The 21,396-nt window shown below is 38.1% G+C and overlaps 1 long non-coding RNA gene across 5 annotated transcripts in view; it reads right to left on the bottom strand.

Annotated features, from left to right (window-relative positions):
• The window catches only part of LOC144194817 (uncharacterized), a 67,485-nt gene that overhangs the window by 19,085 nt on the left and 27,004 nt on the right, over positions 1-21,396 (bottom strand). For 4 of the 5 annotated variants that reach the window (XR_013325985.1, XR_013325988.1, XR_013325991.1 and 1 more), the window contains exons 2-3: positions 5,657-5,738; positions 4,710-4,832 (exon numbers count right to left, since the gene is read on the bottom strand). This is a non-coding gene — a long non-coding RNA (uncharacterized LOC144194817). Of the gene's footprint in view, positions 1-4,709; positions 4,833-5,656; positions 5,739-5,823; positions 5,911-5,990; positions 6,170-21,396 lie in introns of all 5 variants that reach the window. The other variant, XR_013325992.1, reaches the window with a different exon arrangement.

Below are 21,396 nucleotides of genomic sequence, written 5' to 3'. Positions count from 1 at the left end.
TGAGAATTGTTGAGTGTTGCCCTGGAGGCTCATATCTCTCCCAGGGCCTTAGGCCTGGCTAATGGATGACCCACTTGTTAGTTAATTGCCGCGGTGTCCCTGAACACAAAGGAAATGTTAAATTATGTTATGTGGTTGTTAGATAATGAACTGGAGTGGGCGAAGGCACGGGCGCCGATTACATTACATACACGTATAGTATTGCTGATGTTGCTTGTTCTTACGGGCTGTCCAAAAAAGAATAATGCACTGGGATTTGTGAACGATACTCAAATACTAGCATAGAAGGAGCTTTGTATTAAAAGTGGCACAGGCTGCATTGCTAAAGTGTATATTTATTATGATTGTAAGCCATTCTTAACATTTTGTACAGTTAAGTGAAATATAAGAACATTAAGAATGGGACTTCAATAAAGCTCCAATTAAAACATGTCTCTGTAGCTCGTTTCTTGACTTGACTATTCCACCTACGTCAAAAGACCAGCATGGCCACTGAATCAATGAAATAAGGAGCGGAAAAAAGGCATTTGACCTAGCCAGTCATGAGATGTGCCTTCCAAAGGTAGACACCTGTAATTGGTCACCTCAAAGGGACAGTGCAAGAAGAAATGGTGGCAGGGAGGGAAATGGTCTACAGATCTGTTTGCTGTCCTCACAAATGAGGGACTTAGCGAGCCGGGGAAGATGATGTGTTACAGGCTCACATTCACGTAACATCATATAAAACACAAAGGGCCCTTGTAAGTGAAGGCACTCTGTATAAACAATCTGCCCAAAAGTCCAGTAAACAGCGTATAAATTTTATTTTTTCATATGACTCTTTGAGGGCAGCAAAGTTTATCTCTAATGTAAAAGGACTGCCAAATAACTGAAGTGTTTTTCATCGAGGAATGGCAAAGAAATGTAAGTTAGAGAGAGAGAGAGAGCCTTGTGTGGCTTCTAGGGATCCCTGAAGTACAGGCAGCCTCCTCACCTCTTGGACCTGAAGCCTGCCAGTGAAGAGGCCAAGCTTGGCCAAAGAGTCTCTTTCAGCCCCCAATGAGGATTTGTTTCCACTAGAGGACATGCTGGAACACACTGACATGTTTGAATTCTACTGGCACTTTTTTCAAATAGCCAGCCTAGCCAATTGGAAAGCCTTGTGCTGATAATTTTATTCAATATTTAACATCTTAGGGCAGATTCTCTGGCAAAGGAGCACAAACAACACGTTGCGTTGGGTGAGAAACCAAGCAGATTTTTCAAACTTTGCTTTCGGGAAAAAGACCAATCCCAGGAATTATGGTTTTTAAAATCATTGGGTTGTATTACAGCTTCATCATCGGTATCGGCTGCGTGTGTTTATTCAGCTCTCAATGACCATAGGCTCAGCCAGGAGGCCTTTAATTGATTAGCTTAATTGATTGGTTGGGCACGGGGAGGAGGGGAACCAAAGGCTGAAATGTTTGTCTTAATCACTTGATAGTATATTTAGAGATATTTCCTGTAGCAGAACACCCAAAGTGCAGAACGAATGGTGGAGTGTGGATAGTCGGAAGTTGGTCGACTAAAAACTAGATTGTGACTAGTACAGTGTGCTCTCACTTGATGGTGTGTTACTGCTGATTTCTCACAGATTCTTCAATGCTGCATGCAATAAGGTCTCCATTTGGTAAAACTGCTTGCTATTTATGAGTAAGATTAGCTATGAACTTAGTTGTGGAAGAAATAATTGTCGACAGGACTTCTATTTACGCACAAGCATACAGAGTTCATCTGGCCGCTGAAATTTTCTTGAAATTATTGTCATACATATAGGCAACCATTCCTACTCAGTCGCAGCAGGTGGACATGGCGCCTAACACATATAAAACACCTAACTAACACATTGCTTTCCTTACTATGACAACCTGTAACAAAGACCTGAGGAATTTTCCACGGTCCCTGCAACCCGTCAATGACACCATGCAGATGTTCACAGTTTCAGAGTTGTGAGGAAAAAAAAGGGGGAAAAAATTAACAGCAGTAATCCCTCTGAATGTGTTTGTGATTTTTCTATCCTTTCATGGTAGTTAAGAGGAGGGGTTAGAAAATAGGGATGCTTATTTCTTTCCCTGACAGGATCTTTGTCAATTTCTTTCACCAAAGCTGCCTCTAAATGCTGTGTCCATCGAAATGCATATTAACTGTTTCACTACCATTCACACTTATGAAATATCAAATCCATTTTCTTTGTAAAGGCTGACCTCTTAGTCAGAATGCATTATCGCTGTCAATGGCAGCCAATGAGTTACCCAGCCAATATTACAGAAAGACCCCATTTCTCTTATGAAATGACCTATAAGATTGAGTTATGATTTCAAGGACAATTATCAAGCTCATATGAACAATATGGTCCCGTATTGATTTAGAAATGATTAGCATATGATAAATGACTCATGCAAATGACGTTGGTTAAAGATAAGAGCTGGACAATTCAGGTAATGGCAATAATGCCCTTCAGCAATGATCTCTGAAGAAGAGCATTTACATAACTCAGGAAACGACGCATTTAATTGAATCTCTTCTGTTCTGTATATATAGTATGGGCCGAGGTATTTACGTCTTGAAGATGACTGAAATTTGAACAATAATAGCCTTATTTGCTTTGGTTTGGAAAAATGACAGCCTCACAGTTCCGATCTTTCCAAATATAATTTGCTTGTCGTCCCTATGCCTGCATGGATTTTCTCCGGGTACTCCCATTTCTTCCAGGATCCCAAAAACATGCGCCAATCCTCTAAATTGTTAGCTTGAATTTGCACCCCCGCGACCCTCGTGAAGATAAGCAGTACGGTAAATGACAATTGCCCGATGTGGCTTCTTGCGTGCTTACGGTTGCCCTTTGTCTAGATGTAATTGGTCTCTGCCTGGGACTAATGTTCCCTAGATGAGAATGTTATTCCCCTATCTGTTGAGAGAACAGTGACATGAGGCCGGCGTGACCTCAACTGGCCGTGAGCAGGCACCCCCCCTTCTGAGAGAGGCCAATCTTGTGGGCTCCCACTAGGCTCTGCTATCTATCAGCCTCTGAAGCTCCACTAGTGAAGCGCCACAGCAGGCAAGCCAAGCACGGCCAAGACGCGGTGGGAGCGGAGAGGATGGCGCCTCACTCGCAAGATGAGAAAACTTTCTCATGGTCCATTAATGACAGTCATTGATGCCCGGGCTAAACTGATCCAAGAACAATAACAATGGTCTCATCTGGGATTTTGTAGGATGATAACTGTGATATTTTGGAAATATTAAATCTGTATTAGGTGAAATCATTTAGAAATGTTAAAAAAAAATGTGCAAAAGGACTGGCAATTTTTTTTTAAAGAATCAATTCAAATGTTAATTATTTTGTGAGTTTAATCCTGACCGAGTGCCTAAATTAATTTATACATGTTATAGCCCTTCCACCAAAACAGACATAAGGGGCAAAAGTTGTAAAATCTGAAATCCGAAATCCACATCATTAGTCATACACACACATCAACCCGTTTTTATCATCATGCCCCATTTTGACAAAATAACATGTTTTGTTAGAACAAATGGGACGTTACAAAGCTCTATTGCAGGTTGAAATAGGCACAAATTACAATCCATTCCAGTGCCATTAAGTGACTACTCTTGACAGACATTTTAGTGTCCGCAAGCAAAGCTCAAGACAGAAAATGTCTTTTTTTGTTGTTTTTTTTAAAGGAAAAACAAACCAAACGAATGAGCAATGCTCTCCTTTCACCTTCTCCGTGTAAAATGGAGGCAAAGATCACCAGATTTGAAACAAGAGTCACACAACATCTCCCCAGGCAGTAAATGCTCTGACAAACCAAACTAAATAGATTAATCATAGATCAAAATGACAGGTCTGAATTCTACGCGACTCAATATAGCAAAATAAAAACAGTATTCTGTCTAAATGAAAACACTAAAATGTATGTTGCATTAGCCTACTTGCAAACAAAACAAATATTATAATATACATAAATATTACAGTAAATAAGACATAAGACAGATATATTATGTACAGAAAGCTAAAGGCTCTCTGCATTTTTAAGTCTGTTTGTTCTTGGAGCACGTCAGTTACATTAAGCTGTTGTGTTAGGCTAGATGATATAACAAACGTGTCACTTGTTTTCTATCTACCTCATTCTATCTTGTCACTCCATCTCTCAATATTTCGGTGCAATTCTTTCCATATGAATGTTTCATAGGACAGCCTCTCTACATCCTCTCCGAGAATAACAGTCCTCCAAGATATGTCCAAGAGATTATATGACACATCACTCATTTACCTCACATTGCACACCTTGTAAACCAGCACAAATGCATCTCCAAAGGCAGAGCAAAAAGCAATGAAAGTAAGAACAGACATATCTTTTAATCTTAAAAGGTGATTGTCAAATAAAGAGTATGCAATCAAATTATTATCAAAGGGTTTATCCTTTTCAGATATAAAAGTCAAAAGTGGGTCACACGCTACATTCACAGTAATATGAGAGTAAATATTCACCGCCTCATCATTATTTAATCATTCCCTAATGGAAAAGATCCACACCCCAAATATAGACCACCCAACTTAATCATTTTCGAATATGTTACAGCTGTAAACTTCACTTTGTCTGCACGTTCTACCTTTCTACTCGGTCAAAGACAAACTCTACCATAGTTACTATATAATTTAAGATCTCAATCAAAAGACTTACTGTTCCATGTGCATTGGTTGTCCATCTCATTGTGCCCTGTGATTGGCTGGCTACAAATTATTGGTCTCCCCCGCTTGGTTCGGGAAGTCAGCTGGGCTCCAGCACCACCCGCGATAAGCAGTTCTGAAAATGAATGAATTATTATCTAGATTTACAAACATTTCCCTACTCACTGGGAAATGTGCGTACTTGGTGTCTGAACAATGTGGCCACTATACGCGAACATGTATGTGTACATATGTTCTCTTGATCATACATGTTTTTTTCCTCCCGTTTCAGAACTGCCATGAAAGTTATTCAATGTAAAATAAATTGTCACGTCTACTTATTCTGTGTATATTGAGATTTCCTGGCTTTCCTTATTGGGTTCTACAATTGGCTTTTCTTTGACAGATCATGATGGAGTGTTTGCTTGTGTTTGCAGCTGGAGCATGCCACTCTTGTAATGATGAATGCTTGCATAAAAAAAAGAGTTGTGTTAATCGTATGAACCTTGGCTTTCTGTTTAAGAGGCCTGCTGTTTAATCAGTGCTAAATTATGCTGTCCAGCCTGCCATGGTTGTTTGTCAGCGCACGATCAGACCTGCCGAATCAGAGAACAATGTTGCTTTGAAAGCCTCTGTAGATGTTTACATAGCCTTTTTTTGACTTATTCATTTATTTCATTGTTTTTTTTAACTTATTTTGGAACTCTACGCCTCTGAAGACTTGAATGCACAAATTCCAAATTCAACTTCAATCAAAATTTGATTCGAAGGAGAATTTTGCCTTGTACCCCAAAGGCTTTAAGCTGGTTAGTTTTTCATCTCACCATCCAAAGATACACGTGTTTTATTGCAGCGTCTAGAAAGCACACTACAATATTTCTTTCATGTAAATGTATGATTCCAATACAGGTGTTCTCCAGTGTTATATCTCCAAGTCCACTTCTTAAATTTTAATCTCACCTAACTTCATTGCGTCCTAACTCGGATCAAAGCGTTGTGGTTCACTGTTTGATGTCTGTTCCATTTGAAGTTTTTCTTTCTTCTAAAGCAAAGACACAGGGCATAAGACAAAAGTTTTCATATTCTTGCTTTTGTGGAAGCAAAGAAAAAGGAGGAGGAATACTCACTGTTTCATCGTGAATGGTGTTTTTGAATTGTCAAATGAATATAGGCCTGGACTGACATGAGGGAATAGCTCCCATTTAAATATCAATCTAAAACAGAATGATGGATCAAGAGTGAAGGCAGTGACCCGGTGTCCAGATGGTCACCTTGGGCATGCGGAAAGTATCACCTGGTGACAGTGACTGACAGTCAGAAGAAGCGGTGTTGTTGGGACGGCGAATGACGACGCGAGGGCTGTGATTACGAGCTGTCAAGCCAGCGACGGGCCGCTGACAATGATAACACTCTCGGCCGGCAGCGGGAACAGAAACCAATAGAAAAAGTAAAAGTACAACGTACTTTGGTGTTCTGCGCAAAAATTCAGAAAAACATTTTGAGAGAAAATTCTGTTATATGTAACTATAAATGTGTTTGCAAGTTCGTCAGTCAAAAATGTTCATTTCTATGCATATTAAATCTATCTATTAGATGCATCTTATTGTATATTACAATGAGGAATTATACCAATTTTATGTGGCATGCTATTACGTAAAAAAGCTATACGGTGGAGACTTTTTGTCAATCAAACTTATTCCGTATGACAATCTTGTCAATAACCAAAAATCCCCTTGTGAATATATTTTTATAGCAACAACTCTCGCTTTTATTTTTTTCACTTTTTACTGATTGAATCTTACATCAGTGAACTATATCTTTTTTGTCGCAGAAATATGAACCTCCCCCTCCCCGGGGTGCAAATAAATGATTATTCTATACTCTATGTCTTATACAAATGACATTAAATGGTCTTTTGCACGTCGTACCGTTGCTCCACAAGCTTTGCTCTGTCCACTCGGGGTTCTTTCATCCCAGCAGAAACCGCTGCTCTGAAGTCCAAACATTATCTGCAAATATTCTGGCCGCCAAATACAAACTGCCTAACGAGCAAACCTTTTATATTGTGGTAGCAGTGGAAGAAACAGTGCACTGTGCAGGGTGTAGACTGCATGTTGTAATAAATTTGTTCCATGCTGCCGGTCCAATGTAAACATTGTACCCAAGAATGTTATTCACATTTCAGCTCAGTCGGAGTCAGACTCTATTGCACAGTAAAATAAGTCCAAAAGTTATAATTTTGTCATCATATTTGAAAGAGAAATGTCAGTATAAAGCGTTTCAATCATTTCTATGACGCTGGACAACTTCCAAGGTTAAAAAAATTAAAAAATCCCAAAGGAAATTATGTAAAGTAAATTAATTTGTTCCAGGCTCAAACTGTAGGCATTATAAAAACCTTTAGTGTACAAGTAATGTTGGGAATTTTTTTAAATATATTTTTAACTGTAATACACAGACTAAAGTGTCCATCACTGTACAATGAAACCATTTTTAAAAGACACACAAGGTAAAAACACAGGCCATTTACAGAGCTTTAGTACTACTGTATACTGTATATTTATAGTTTTTCGTATCACTGTGTAGTATTTTTGTAGTATTTGCAAATTATGTTTGCATAGACTCATTCCTTTCTAACTTCTGCTAACTGGTGTTACACAACAATTTTTATTTTTTTCACAGAAACCAAATGACAAAAAGAAGAAATACAGAAGGTGAATGCGGAGACAGACTGTATTGATCTAACAAGAGTCAAATATGTTTTGGTAGTGTACAATATATCAGTGTACTAACAAGTTTCACCTCTGTAGCATTTACCAGAAAATGTATTTGCTATATGTAGTGGAAAGCAAATTGCAATATTATTTGTAAAGCAAAACCAGCAGAAAATCAACATTGTTTTCAAAAGCTACCGTTGGGATTATGTTCCATTCTAGGTGGGCCCTAAAAGTATGTATAAAAAGGTTGGGAGTGATGAATGTTCTGCAATAATTAAGCAAATGGCCTATTATGATGTATTGTAAATCAAAAAGGTGCAGTATTTGGTGGAAAATGAAGCATGGTGAGTTGGCATTTTGCCAGCTTCAATTGCAGCACTGTACTGGTGACAATTCAGTGGGGCCTTTTGGTAATGCATATTATTTGACAATAGCATTCTTTGTTTTGTTCAAATCTATAGAAATAAACTGAAAAGACACAGACAAGTCACACCAAAGCATGAATGTGTAAAAAAATAATAATAAATGAGTCATATATGGATATGCACCTTTTCTGACCAACGTTGTAGGTATTCACAGTGACAAATTAATTAGAAGTTTGCGCCAGAATTTGCAAACAGACTTGTTTACGGCAGGGAAAGTTAAACAGCCTCCAATTTATAAGTTGCCATGTTATTGTCAACTTGCAATGTTTACCATCACTGTGGTAGTTTGTTTGCCACAGTTTTGTTTATCTTTTGAAATCCACTATATTTCCAGGCTATTAGATGTCATCAAAAGGAGATGATCTGTGAAACTTCTTGTGTTTTGAAGGAGAACTGAATTTGGGCATTAAAAATTAAATGGTATATTGCAAAACATCACTTCTTAGATTTGGGGCAAGTGTTGGAGCAGATGTTCCTTCAGTGATCTGTAAATAAGTGGGATTGTAGATAAAGACACTGAGCAGGCTGTAAGATATTCCGGAAGCAGCCTAGCCCCGCTTCAAATCCACTCTAAGAAAATAGTGCAACGGCAGTCAAGAAGCATTAAATCGTATTTGATTTTAGCATCTTTTATTTTCTCTCTCCCCCCCCACCCACATCTTCTTCCTCTCCCTTTCTCCTCAGACCCTCTCTCATTTGTGCTTGAACTGGGAGTGGGGGATAGGAGGAGAAGGCTGCAATATTAAATTAATGGTTGCTTGGAGAAACATATCCATGAAGTATGCATAAGTGTAAAAGAAATGAAAACAAACAAACAAACATATATCAAAGAATATCTTAAAAAATATTTGCGAACGACTGGCGAATGAGGGTGAGGGTGCGTCTTCTCAAAGCTATTGATGCATTTTCGGACAGGGTGCTGCCCCCTATCTGCTTCCTGCGTCATGAAATAAACAACAATGCTCCCTCAATCAGAGCAAGCACTTGTTTCAAATGCAAATACGTCCTTGTCTGCGACACGCTATAATTAGACAGAACAATGCTTTATTATCTCTATGATCTTTCTCCAACCTCATCAAGCACTTTTAGAACTAGACAATGATTGACCACCTGGTCCTGATACTTCACTGTCCAAATGTCTTTCACACTTTGTCTTTAGAAAATCATGGAAGGATTGTATGACTTGGACAACGCCACGAGTAAAATACACAATTAGCCTGATTTTTGAACAATTGTGTGTTTTTTTTCTGGTCTGATTTACTGTTATTCATGTCATGTGCTAATTTTCACGTTGGCCCTTGAACCACATTGGATGGTCCAAGGGGTGTTTACCCAAGATACTGTTTGTGCTCTTCAGAGTTAGAAAAAGTGTTCGATCTTGTGTTTTTGTTTGTCCTGTCGGTGTTCGCCGGCATGGTACCAGCCCCAATGAAACTGGTTTTAGGGTTTGGTACCCATTGTAAGAAATATGTCAGAATCCAAAGCAGTAAGTTCGAGTTGGTTCATCAGCTATGGAATAATTAGGGGTTGAAAATAAACTGCAAAAAAAATGCATCTTGGTTAATGCCAAAACACAAATATGGGTGGAAATCACTGGAAATCTATTTACTTGACCAAAAATACATATTAAATTATTTCTTTAACGTGACTGAAGTGAGAACACAACTATTCCAATCATTTTGTGCCCATTCTTCCCAGTTCAAACGGACTGGTCTGTTACTGCCAAGGTAACCGCTTAGTTAACTGTTGGATAGTGTGTACATGTCAGTAAATAAGTTAAATAAATGTGTTTTTGAATATACACCCAGCAAGTTAAGCGAGGCCGATGCAATTAAGACGCATCGAGAATTTAAGCGTTAAGGCTGGTGTCATTATTATGTTGTGTCTTAATGTCGTGACTTGATTTCAGTTCAATCACAGCACAGCTCCGTGACTACAGCAGCTTGACGCATTCGGCTCATTCTGCTGCTTGGATAAATTAATTGGATTAAAAATTTGATTATCAGTTCCTTTCTGCAGCCATGCTTGAAATCCCGCTCGTAAACACACTCGCTTTGAGCACAAACATATGTTGCCGACAGCCTATAACGCCCTTGCACGTGTCATAAAGCCGACTAAATGACAGATAACAAGAATGGGAAAAGAAGTCGTGTCACTCTATTTAGTGATGATCACAATGCATCTCATTTATTTCATCCTATCTACAGCCTTGGTTTATGAGTTCATTCTGCTCTGCCACCATATTGCCAACTCTAAACACTTCTACTTGTATCTCAAATGATGTATATTGTTTTCCAATCAAATGAAAAAAAATATGATTAAGCCTTTATTTTTTATGCATGGTACCTAATATAAAAAAATGATGTACAGCAATAATGGACATTATACACTGTTATTTGTTGTATAGTTATACTTCTAAATCATGTTACATTACGTTTCTATATGATGTTACTATGGTATAATAATGTAATTTATCCAGTTTTGTGTGTACTAGAAGTTCATTTACTTTTAAAATCAAAGTAATTTAACTTGGTTACTTTTTATGTGAGTGATCTGTAATTCATTACCTTATTCCTATTTAAAAATAACAAAGGCCAAACTAAATACTAGTGACAGAGCTGATAATGATGATGTTTCAATGCTAAAGTCTTTAGCGGAGTCTGCCAGGCAGCTTTCTTGCTTCTTCCCAACGTGTAATTATAAAGATAATTTTGGACAAGATAACATTTGCTGTCAACATTGAGCAATTTCAGAAACGTGGTGCGGGACCAGCAACAGCACTCTGGCTAAAAAAAAGGCTTTAAATATTAATAATAACCAACCCCCTTTTGTGTATGTGCAAGTGTGTGTGTGGGTGCATCCCATGTACTGGCTTGGATTGCAGCTTTGTTTGTGTACAGGTCCCAGAATTTGGTGCTACAACCTTTTGTTCAGGATAAAGCTCAACCACTTTTTAGTCAAGGTAAACTTTACATTTCTAAAATTGACTTTGTTCATTTTTTGCCTTTAACGGCAATCAATGTACTATCAATTTCAAACCATAAGGGCTGGGAGTAAATGATCACTGCCAGCTTTTCCAATCCAAACAAATTGCCTATTGGTCTAGAAAGGCACTAAATGAACTCAAGACAGGACACCGTTGACAATGTAGTGTGTGAGGAGACGGCAAGTGCGTGTCAAAGGGGTGGGAGCAACTGGAATGAGGGTGTCAGGAGCACATGCAAATCAGGAGCAAGCGACAGTGTAAAATCAAATCAGAGAAAAATAGAAATAAACGAGGGAGAGAGAAGGTGAGGGAGTGCGTGGAGTTCACAGCCTGGGCTACTTTCACACCTGGAGCCAATGAGCTTGTTTTACACGCCACCACACCCGCAAGCGTGCACCGGATGACAACCTCATGACACACCACAGCACGCCACTCGTGCATCTCCTCAATCACAGACTTGCTAATCACATGTAAATTCCACCACCGTTGTTCTTAGGTCACATCCATCATCACGTTGGGAAAAAAATCCAACTTCCTGTGATAAGCCACACGGGTAGGTTAATTTTCCCCACGGATACGCGGAAAGAAGCGACTTCATCTCTTGGTCTTGGGAGTGACAGACTTTTGATCAAGCACTTCAGCGAATGACCGAAATTAGTGCATTTTTCCCTTCACGATTCCAAATGATAGGCCCTCCATTTAAGACAAAGTTGTTTTAATTATCGTGTTGGTTTTATGTTTCTCTTTTTCACATAAAAGGGTAAAAAATAAATAAATAAACGGCTGCATTTCAATTTTGCAAACATTCAGTGAATATCAGTGCTAAAACGTAGTTACTGGATTGGTCCCCAGCATAATGCCAGCATATCTTTTTTGGATCATTCATTGAGAACTGCAACGGTGATTATTAATTCTTTGTAAATTGACATCGGTCTCGAGTTTGTCGAATGTGATCGTGAAAGATGTGCTTGAGTTAGTCGCACTGATATGCATAGCAGTCTTTGAGTTTTCATTTCATGAGAAGACATGCGTGGTCCTTATCAGCACTTTAAAGGGACGCTATTACAAACATGTGCTGAGACTTCAAAATGTTTTACAACAGGACTGAGACATCAAATGTGAACATAGCTGAATAGTGCTTAAATGTACTCATTAAGGCAATTGAATAATGTTGTGGCGTCGTGATCAGAAAGCAGGTTGCGTTCAAAGGGGTCAAATTATGAGGTGAAATACCCTGAATAGAAATTCTTTGGGGGGGGGGGGGGGGGGTTGGTCTTTATGCCGTCAGTGTCTTTGTACACATTTCTATTCACAGCTGAAAAATGTTCACGTGTCCCTTAATTTAAGTTTGAGCAAATTAATAACCTCATTGACTTCAATTTTTAAATGATTTGATGTGAACACAATATTACGTACATGATTTCTTTAAAAAATAATTACATGAACATATTCCTTCAGTCAGTATAAGCTACTATTTTAATGTATTCACTTCCATTGAGATCAATAGAAGTCCAATCCATTTGGACTAGAAGGACTGGGAGTTAATATTTACTAAGGCTCAGCTCAATAAGGCCCAGTTTCAATGGATTGGGGCAGCCATCGTCTTCATGCGTGGTAAATAAAGTGTTGTTTGGTAAATGAGTTGTGATTTGACGTCCTCGAAGGTTCCTCTGTTTTGCACATAATGTAATGTAGAATATGAAGTTGACCCGCCCACCAGTGAACTTTTTCTGAACTCGATTTTGTTGCAGTACCAATATACTGACTGCCATGTCGACGAAGGGAACATTCTCATGACTAAAACGGTAAACTGAGGAATATCCGTCCAGTGAGTAACCTCTTTTCATACATACCGACCGGCAAGTAATTGTAGCCTTTCAGCTTGGTGAAAAATCAATGTTTTAGACTTGTTCTAGAATATGTACACTACATTGATATTCAGGCAGGAATAGAATGGCATATGTCACAAGCAAACATTTCCTTTGGAGAATCACTCCTTTCTCTGTAATTTCCATAGAAATTTTGTGTGCAAATGCAGTAATAGACACATTTATAACATCAAAAAGGGTTCAATTTTCTTTTCAATCACATAACGGTATGAATAGCCTTTTCTATTGAATCTAACAACGAAAGCCATTACCACATGCTAAAGGATGGGTTGCTGCGACTTGCTTTTATGGAAGAGCCTCACGCAATTTTTCATGTCTCACATTTGTTCTAACCAAATGGTGTCTGTCAAACGCTGTCTGTTTGCTCCTAATTTCTTACGCTGAGGTTATTTTCTTTTTCATATAGAGCAATATCCTGTAAATAACGTATGACTCACATGTACACAAATAGTTTTGAGGTCCATCTTTTTTTTTCAAACAACTCTATATATAGTTCACAAAAGGGTGGACAGAGAATTGCAACTGGTGGATTGTTTAGAAATAACCACATGTAAAGTAATATTTCATTGTTTTTTTATTTTTTATTTTACTGACTAGGGTTAAAATGAATGGATGATAAAAACCGAATATGCTTGCCGAACTGACGTTGGCGAAACGGTTTGCAGTAAATGGACAGATTGGAAAGTTTGTCATCACTCAAGCATATTTTATCGAGACTAATATATTTTTTGGCTTGCCCTACCACACTGCGTCACTTTAACTTCATCAGAGTTGAAAAAATATATATAATAAAAAGTTTGTTAATTGATAAAGCCTTGCTATTTACACACACAATTTATAAGATTTGGATAATTAGTGTCATATATCAAACAGCCCTTTGTTAAATGATAAAGACAAAAAGACTGAAATTAATGAAAACTAAGACAAACTACAAAATATGTTGGACATTCTAATTTATCATTAAATTACTGTAATTTTGGGAATTTAAATCGCATTTTTTTCCTATTTTGGCTGGGCTTGCATTTAATACTCAAGTGGACATTTACAGTGAAGCTAAGTGGCAAGATTTTGTCATAAACCTGAAGCCTCATACAAAAGCTTACATGTTCATTGTGGTAAATTCAGCCCTTGACAGGAAAAATAAGAGTTAAAATCTCACATTCATTCAAATGCCAGTACAATTGATTTTCTATTTACTTTGCCTTATTTATTCAGCTATTCTATGGCTCAACATAATTCCATATCCATGAGTATGGATTCTATGAATTCAATAGAGGATTTGTTGGTTACGGGTATATCATTGTAACCAAATTATACAGTCGTATCCAATTTACGCTTTTATTTATGCATCTGGGCGCTACACAACGAATTTGACGTCCCCCTGTGGAGGTTTTCTGTTTAGACATTATTGTCGACTATTCTTTATTCATTCAAAACTCATCGAATTGGAAAAAAAGTCTCGGGGCATTGATGTGGTGCAATGCAATCTCTAATTGAATTTATGGATGTTTTATGTGAGCAATGAGGTTTCCATAATTGCATGAAAGGGTTCAATATCCAAAGCAATGCTGCGGGATTGGAAGCTTCCCAAGTGGTAAAAGAAAAAAAACCCAATGTAAGAGAAACAGCTGCTTGGAGGTGACAAAGAATCACTTGTGAAACAAATTAATATTAAACCTAATGGGAAATAGTGAGGAATAATACCGTGTTGACCTTTGTTTTGTTAAAGCAGCTTGCTTTGAAGACACTGCGAATGTTTTCCTTTCCCATTTTTAAAGGGAATATTTATGAGAAACGTGTCAAACCCAAGAGACGGCAGCTAAAAGGAAGCCTGAATGCCATCGCACCTGACAGCATGCTAAGTTCAATGCTCATTGTGGCAACAAGGGAGGAAACTTCAGAGTGGATAATTGTATCTGAGGTCTGCCGCATGTTGCCTATTATTGATTCATAAGGAACAGAATGGGCATCTTGCAAATGTGTAAAAATGCATTTAGAATCCATTCTCCGTTGCTTAAATCGCAGCTGCAGCTATCTGCTTTTGTCGCTTCATGTCCCGCGCTCTGCCAGCTCCGAGACTGGCAGACGAGATGGAGTTGAAATGTAACAAAGCTTGACAAGATGGCCAGTAATGCACTTGTCTGGGCTTTTATCTCTGGATTTTGAAAAGCCACAGCACATTCAAGCAGAGTGGAGTGTTCCCCCGACAAATTCTGCATGAGATTGAAGTTGGCACTTTGAGACTCCAGTAAACTTTCACAAAGGCCATGGAATGACTTTGTCTTTCTATTGAGGCGTTTATGCTGGGGTGTATTTAGAAAAATAAAACAAAAGTTACAAGTTTACATCACACGCTTGAAAAGGTAATGCCTCTGAAGGAGCCAGCACAAGTTGACTGCCAGGCAGCTGGTCCTCTTCACATTCATTACAGGGAGGAGCACCACCAGAAGATTAGAATACAACACACTACAGCTGGAAACCATTAGGGGCAAACATCAAGAAGTTTACCCGCGCTCATATCGTTCATTTAGAGGGTATTCTTCTCCATCTTTCTGATTAGTTTTCCACAACTAAACATTTTTTTTCTTCATTGATCCCAACCTCCTGACCCTCTTTGATTACTGGCTTTCCCCTCGGGCTAGGATAGCAGCCCCGAGTATTTTGTGACGTGCGTTAAGTCTCCATTACAGATGACTGACCTAAAGGTCACGGCGCATAAAAGATACTTGGATGAACAGATAACGACGAAATATGGGTGAGGGTGGAATTGATGAATAAGAATAACAATTGCTTCAATAGGGAAATAGGAAATGCTTGAGTATCCTCTGCTTAGTCCATTTATGTGGCTGGGAGACGAACCAAGAGTTCCTGAATTGAGAGGAAGCCAAACAAATGTTGCCGCTGAGCGATGGCGTGCAGACAGGAAAGGGGCGGGGCCAGCCAAGGCTCGTGGACCTGGCACGACCGGACAAAAAGACTTGTGTGATGAGCATTACTGAGTGTGTGTAGAGGCTGGGCTGGCCATTCATCCACACCAGTCAGGCCTCCATGGCAGTGATTAGCATTGTCATCAATTTGCAGATGGCCCGCACGCAGGAGGTGCCAGCATAAGAGTGGCTGTTCGGTCCCACATAATCACGCTCTGGCCTCTGCTCCCATCTCTCTCCTCTTTAGTCCTATAAAAAGTATTCTAGGCAAATTTCTATGGCTGTTTTATGTTCCTTCATTATAGCTCTAGATTATCAAGAATAGACTTGCCAGTATGCTGATGAATGTTTCCGTGGTAGCAGTGACGCAACTGTGGTCGCCGTGTCTTTTGGAGTTACTCCTATTGGCGTGACAACATTTGATGTTTTAAATCGAGTCGAGTCGGTTTAATGCCGCAGAGTACAAATCACATGGTGGAGCTGCGGAGAACGACAGCGAAACAAGGCGGAGAGAGAGAGCCCTGATCAGCCCTGCAGGGCAGCCGTGGGCACTTTTGTGGCCTCTCTAGCTGTACGCGGCCAGAAGACTACAGCGGCGTCCAGGGATACAAGTTGAATTTCTTCCGGAACGCAAAATAACTCATTTCAAATCAACTTCCTCATTTAAAAATAATAGAAATGTCAAAGTGTCCCTATAAAAAGTGAAAAAAATGTGTTGTGTATCACCAAAATATAAAGCGATATATTCTATATATTGTTCATCATCAGTTGATTTCATTCATTGTGTCTGATGTTTCCATCTTGGCTAACAGGAAACAATATTATATAACTGTGCACTTGTGTGGAGACAAACAAAAACAAATTCAATCTTCTATCTAGGAACATTTGCCAACCCTAAGGTCTCACAACACAAAACCATCACATGAATAACAACTCGTACTTTCAACATTTCAAAAGTATCTTAATGGATTGTTGCAGATAAATAAACAATAGAATATCACTTTCTGAATTTATTTTCATTTGGGGCTTTTTAAGAATAAGACACATTGTTTTAGAAATCAACACTTTGCCTTCTTTTCCAGTTCTTTTCTATTCGATCATCTTTTCCCAAGACAAGATCATGGGCCTAATAATCAAAGCAATTCTGTGTAGGCTAGAGGGCTCTAGCGCGCGTGTGTGTGTGTGTGTGTGTGTGTGTGTGTGTGTGTGTGTGTGTGTGTGTGTGTGTGTGTGTGTGTGTGTGTGTGTGTGTGTGTGTGTGTGTGTGTGTGTGTGTGTGTGTGTGTGTGTCAAAATCCTGACATGATACAGAGGGACAGCACAACTATTAAATATCCATCATGCCGCGCCACATCAGTTCTAATGCAATCAGAAACACATGAGTACGTCGCATAAGTCCGCCTCCATCCACAATGATTAAAGAAGTCTTTAATTTCAGAGACAAATAAAAAATGTAGGATCATTTTATCACAAATGTAAATGACCTGTCTCTTTATATGACATTTACCAATGACAGCGACAGAGCAAATAGGAAAGCCTGTTCATGAGTGTTAACAGAAGCCCGGGGACTGTGTTCTCTAGATGGCCATTATTCTAATGAGATGTTCATGTACTCTTTACTTATGTATCTACAGTGGCTTGCACAAGTATTATGTCAGTTCACGACCTCAAACACACATATATATATATATATATACATAAATCTATAAAAATATAAAAAATAAAAAACAATATATTCATATTCATTTATATATATATATATATATATATATATATATATATATATATATATATATATATATATATATATATATATATATATATATATATATATATATATAGATATAGATAGATATAGATATAGTTTTTTCATTAAAAATGTATGTGAATGATGAGCACAAAGTGCCATAGAAATGTGCAGTAGAATGGAAAAGAGGCCTCATCCTATTTTATTTGAAAATAAAAAAATTGCAAGGTATGGTTTGCAAAATTATACAGCCCCCTCGAGCCAATAAATTGTGTAACAACCCCTGATTCAAATGAAAGTTTTACAAATTAAGGGAATCTAAATGAAGTATTGTACAAGAGCTACAATCACCATTACGTGAGAATTCAGAAAGTAATTAAAGGTGGTCTACACTGGCCTGCACTATACTGTAAATATTTATCTAACCAGGCTACAGAGAAAATGTGAATGGTGTGTGTGTGTGTGTGTGTTTGTGTGTCTGTGTGTGTGTGTAGGTTTTTATATAAAATGTGGGGACATGTTAAGCTTGACCACATCCAAATAGAACACTAGTAATGCAATTATAATGGAAATTGCAGAACATAAGTGTAAATATTTAATGCAGATTGCCACTGTTTCAATCGACATTAAATATAGATAAAATTATGCTTGTTATGTCATTGAAGACATCAGAGATTTGCACTATAAAACGAAGTAAAAAAAACACAAAAGTCATTTAGTCACCGCTCAAACTGTTATTAGCAGATCAGTATGAGCAACATTAAAGATATTAATGGAGAAAAAATAAATGAAAAAGGGGAACATATCTAATATTCGGAAACGCTCAACACAACAGACATTCTTTTATATTTTCATATGATTGCAGTAAAGGTGGAAGGACATATACGGAATGTGATAGACTAGTGTTGGGAAAACCACTGAGGGCTGTCAGATATGGCTCCCATTCCGTGCAATTCACCACCACCTCCATTACGCTCATGTTTATGCAGAGAAAGACTGAAGTCTTTTGATTCTACAGTGAGTCTTTTGATTTGGTGCTGAGAGTCTGCTGGCAGCGCTTCAACACTATACTTCACGTTCAGCCGCCTGCTAATCATGCTCAGACAGAGCACCGACGACGTTCTTTGGTAAGGCGCGTCACCAATTTTGATCTTTACTCACCCTTGTGTTCAATCCCTGAGTGACCAAAATAGACACTTTCATGTTCCTGTTAGTTGATGAAGGTGATCCCCCACTTATCAAGAGGGTCGGGTTTTTTTGTGCGGGAGGATCATAAAGTACCTCATCAACAACTTCAAGCTGTTCGTGCCACGAGTTTCAGAGAAGTTTCTAAGAGTTCACTTTGAAATAAATTTTTGAGGTGCTGCTCAGTCATGGGTTTCATATCAGATGTAGAATGAACTGACATTTGCAAAATCAAGAGCACTTCAGTCGTAAAAGAGAGGGCTTGGAATAAGATAGTGAGTCACAATATAATATTACAATATTGTGCCAACATTAAATGATGAATGGGGGAACTTCCATGTTGTTTAGGGATGCTGCAAGATTTCAACCAAAATAAATCTATGCTTAATCTATGATGATGATGATGACATGATTTAATTTAATATTGGGGGTTCATAACTTGATTTTTATTATTGATAAACAACAACTTGATTCTTGTGCAAAGATACTAGCACTGTAACAATATTTTTGTATCATACATGCATGAATTTAAAACATAAAAACAAACTGCATTGCAAATTGAAACAATATTAACTATTAAACACACATTATAATTTACATTATGCAATTTTTTCAACACTTAAATGAGAAATAACTATGCAATCTATCACAATATTGACATGTTGTATCGTCGCGAACTGTAAAAAGTATTTGTATGTTAGTCATATACTTCCATAGAGATCTAAATAACTTAGTTTTAATTTTCTTATTATTATAATTGTTGTCTAATTTTGCAACTATTCCACACATTTTGTTCAACAATCAAAGCAGTGAAAAATAAAACAAATCTTTCAACATAATCTTACAATATTTTTACACCATATAACAAAATTGCGGTTATTTTTTTATGTGGTTACAAAGAGAACAAAGCGTGAACAGCAACTGTGCCAAAAGGAGTGAAAACGCTTATAAAGTAATGAGGGTCAAATACAGGTACACCATTGTTCAATAGAGGAGAACCCCCTTACATGACAAAGTGAGCCTGTCAACAAGGACGCCAAGAGAGTCAACCTGACGAGGGAACAGTGTAGATAAATCACAATTCACTCAGGGAGCAGTCACACTCAATGACATATTCACTGGCCGACTCTACAGCTCATTTGATAACGCTCCTGCCATGTCATTCATTTCTATGAAGGATGAAAGACAGACTGAAAATGTCATCAGCCCAGTGAGCCAGAGACACCAGTGACTTAGAATAAAGAGGGAGGGAGGTGCCTCATAATTAATTAAGCTTTTTTTTTTAATACCCCGCTACAATCAGGAAGACATCCCACTATGTTCCGGGTGTTTCAATTTGAAACATATCCTCATTAAACACGGTGCCACAATGGGGCCCGCTAGATTTATGCCACAGGATGACTAACTGCCATTTGTTATCATTTTGAACGGCACAAAACGGAAAGAATAGTCTATGGATTCATTAAGGAGTTGTTGATATCCATAGATGTTGTTTTAGTATGTAAGATAGCCATACACTAAAAGAGTATGAGAGAATGAGAAATTACCTGAATTGAATCAATCATCTTCATTGGGTTTAAGTCTGCCAAAGGATTCAACTACTATTGCTGATTTGACTCAAGCTTGAGACCAAACCTTTAAGGCTTTCTATTGCTCTCTAATTGTGAAGAAAACGGGTCAAACACAGACTGGGTGAAGGCGTAAGGCTGTGAAGTAAAAAAAGGCCTGAACATTTGTTAGCACAACAGAGGCACACTCTCTCACTCATCTTTTGGACATGTCTTTGGGACATGGGGTGGTCAACTTGAGCGCAGGCCAACTTTTGTGTTAGATGTACTTTCAACTGTACCTCATACCAGAAAGGCCGTGGTCTTTACTAGCGTTTGTCTTTGTAGTTGGGGATCTCATGCTGTGTTGTCTTACTTTGTCCTTCTACTTCTTGCTCATCACATGAGCACACACACACCCTTGTTGGCATTCAGTTCAAACAGGCTTTGGACTACAGTAGACGACATGTAGATGATATTTTTTAACTCAAATCTTATCAGGTGAACTTACCTACGCACCCGCCCTTCAATAGAATTTTTTTTATTATTCATTTTACTGGCTTAGGGAATATCTTTTCTCACTGGTTTCCCCTTTTTATGTGTCTCAGATATTTCATACAAAATTGGTATACGATGATCTTTTTAACTTATAATTGGCAGTATTGGGGACCTTGAAACAGATTTGCATTTTTACATGTAAAATCCTTTACTACTTACAAAAAATCTAGTTAAAAAACACTTCTGATATCAATTAATTTCGTAACATTGTACTTGGAGTTTCTCACAATCAATGCAGATTTAGTACTTCCTGTCACACAGGCAATAATTGTTGTATTTTCGCACCCATTTTTCATGGTTCCCACATGTGGACAGCAATTTACATGATAACATTAATGTAAGTGTCATGTTCTATCCAAGAGCACTGAAGCAGAACCACAATGACAACCAGGCATAACAGTCAGTGTGCCAAAGATCAACAGTAGTATATGAATTAATACAACAAAACAAGCATCAATAATGGTAAAATTTGCTATATGAAGATGTTGAATTTTTTTTCTTATCTACAGATTGTAAAACAAGACAACTTGATTAAACTCACCAGACATCTTGTAGGTTTGCTTTTCTTCACGGGTGAATTGTTTTGCTGGTGGCTGGGGAGTTGGACCAAAAGTGAACAAGCCAAACAAGGTTCTGAACTTCAGTGCTACATGCTCACAAACGATAATGTTTTACAGGAAACACTAAAAGCAAAAGCAAATACCAAATGGATGGCAAAG

This window comes from Stigmatopora nigra, chromosome 3 (genome assembly GCF_051989575.1).
Source record: "Stigmatopora nigra isolate UIUO_SnigA chromosome 3, RoL_Snig_1.1, whole genome shotgun sequence".
NCBI lineage: Eukaryota > Metazoa > Chordata > Actinopteri > Syngnathiformes > Syngnathidae > Stigmatopora > Stigmatopora nigra.
Note: the sequence above shows the minus strand (reverse complement) of the source record. Positions and strands in the feature narration are given on the sequence as shown.